The sequence below is a fragment of the Saccopteryx bilineata genome, chromosome 6 (assembly GCF_036850765.1).
Source record: "Saccopteryx bilineata isolate mSacBil1 chromosome 6, mSacBil1_pri_phased_curated, whole genome shotgun sequence".
Lineage (NCBI taxonomy): Eukaryota > Metazoa > Chordata > Mammalia > Chiroptera > Emballonuridae > Saccopteryx > Saccopteryx bilineata.
In genome coordinates, this window is record NC_089495.1 from 76,054,025 (window position 1) to 76,056,528 (window position 2,504).

The 2,504-nt window shown below is 34.9% G+C and overlaps 1 non-coding gene across 1 annotated transcript; it reads left to right on the forward strand.

Moving 5' to 3' along the window:
* The first annotated feature begins 627 nt into the window (after positions 1-627).
* LOC136309815 (small nucleolar RNA SNORA4) lies at positions 628-748 on the forward strand. The gene has a single exon (XR_010726453.1). It is a non-coding gene; the product is annotated as a small nucleolar RNA SNORA4 (small nucleolar RNA).
* Positions 749-2,504: the final 1,756 nt, after the last annotated feature.

Here is a 2,504-nt window from a genome sequence, read left to right on the forward strand (position 1 = left end):
TCCAAACAGTAATATATCCTTTCATATATTCTCATTGAAGAGCTAACCCATTTCTTTCTTAAATCATCAAAACTTTTTTTCTTCCCACTTTAGATACATTAAGGCTAGAGACATAGTTTCTTGTATTGCTTTTCATGTAGAATTTTATAAGGGTCAAACATTTTATTCTTTCTCAAATTACTCTCTAATGGAATTCTGTACAAAACCTACCAGATAGAAAATTCTTTGAACTGCTTGAGGAAAAATTAAAAGCCTGTCATGAGGTCATAAAAGTAGAAAAGAATATTTCCTGAATAGGATCATTTAATCAGGATCCTAGATAGAAGAAAATTTGATGTGTAAAAGGATGGGTCATTTTGGTATTTGTCAGGAAGAAATACTCTAAAGCTAAAATGGAATTTATTATGTTTTCATAAACTTTAATATAATATTAAAGTACATAAACTCTCTCATGCCTAGTTCTTGATTCCTTCCTCTCGCTCAATCCCTGTATCTAAGCTATCTGGGAATCAGAGATTGTTTCTTTTGTTATAATTATAATGGCAAAGTCTTCTCTCTAGTCGAATTTCTCAATCTAAATGTTCTTACTATCAGGGTCAAAGAAGTTTGAAATCTGTGAACAAGGTAAATTCAAGGTTTAGCCTGATTTAAAAACCAGTTTCGCTATTTGGGAGAATAAAGAAAACGACCCTCCACAGTGGGCTATATCACTCAACATATAGTTTGCTACTATTTTGTGGCCTACATTACAAAAAAAAAAAAAAAGCCAGTTTCATCTGGCATTTGCCTGTCTTTCCAGCCTTTTCTCTTGTCCCTCTAGCCAGATTTTCCATCCCTGTGCCTTTGATTTTCTAAGAAAGTCTTTCTCTACCTTATCTGACAAATTTCTGCTTATCCTTCAAGAGGTAATTCATATGTTTTCTCCATACTCAAATTCTGGGCAGGAAGCAACACTTCCTGTCCCAAGCTGCCATTAACCCTTCTATAAGAATCTTTATCACACTGTAACCATTTGCTGATATGCTTGCTTTTCTAAGCCTTCTAAAAGGAAGAATTTTGAACAAGCACATTATCTGACTTATGCTAAGTATTCAATAAAAGAATATAATGTATAAATTAATAGAAGTTAATTAAATATTCTTCCTATATTTACACACCATTATACTGCCCCTTGATTAAATTATTCCTTCATAGAACCTTTGGTGCTATGTCATAGAATTAGCAAGTACTTGGAAAAATTACTATCCACCACTAATCATACCAGTTGCTCTGCTGCTTCTCACAGAATTGCTTACTCCATGGAGGCGAATGTCAGTGTAGGAAATATTCAGTGCTGGTTCTGCATCCCAGTGCCCATGTTCAAAGACCTGTTCCACAACTTCCTAGCTGTGACTTCAGGCAAATTACACAGCAGTTCTTTGCATCAGGCACTTCATCTGGTGATACTAATAGCAAGGTTTAAATTATTTAATAGCTATAAAGACCACAGAACTGTCTCTAGCACATAGTAAGAGGTCAATAAATATTAGCTATAGTTACTGCCTAAGGTAGAAACAGAAAATCAATGCTTATATTTCAGAGCTTCTGTACTAACGACCTTCAATTTGAAAAGCACCATTTAATTCATCTGAAAACCCCATTTGTTCTGTCCTTGGCCCCTTGATATCTAAGGCATACTTTTCTGCTCTAGTCACAGAGGACTCTTGATTCAGCTACTCTCGATGGTAACTAGTTCCCTGAGTTGCCTCCCAAGTTGTTTATCACAGAGTCTACATTTTAAATTAAACCACATCAAGTGTAGTTCTCAAATACTGAGAATAAAATCTAGCAGTTTCAACTAATGAGGTAAAAAACAGAATCAAGTTTTTTTTTGGTAAAGATTTTACCGTTTTTGTTTCAGGATTGAAGGTATGCTGATTGCCAGACTAGTATAATATTTTTATTAATTTGCAAGTGCTAATCATGTTCTATTCCTTACCCTGGGTGAAGGTTTATGTAGGTGTGTCACTGTGCAAATTTATTGCTGTGATCACTTATGACTGTAAATGTTACACTTCAATAAAAATAAATAACAGAAAACTTATTTACTCCAAGTGTTAATACCTTTAGTGTTTGCCTCATGCCAGTTGTTCTGCCGTAATATTCCCAGTGAGAGCTTTATCTCAGTACTGTCTCCAAGAATCCCTTAATTAGTCAACCACAATAGTGTCTACTTGATTCTCCAAACCAAAAACCACAGAGTAAAAATGGATTCTCCATCTCTTTGATCACCACAAATACTCAATCATCAAGTCTTATTAATTCTACTTCAAAAACATGTCTCAACACCCATTAAATACCTTGTCATTTGTAAGGCCAATACCCTACACTTGGCTCTCCGAATCTGTTATTTGGATTACTGCAGATGCCTATGTGGATTTAATCCCTGTCCTGGTAATGTCTAACCCAACCTCTACAATGCTGCCAGAGTATTCTTTCTATAAGTCATACCTTATCATGCAGTC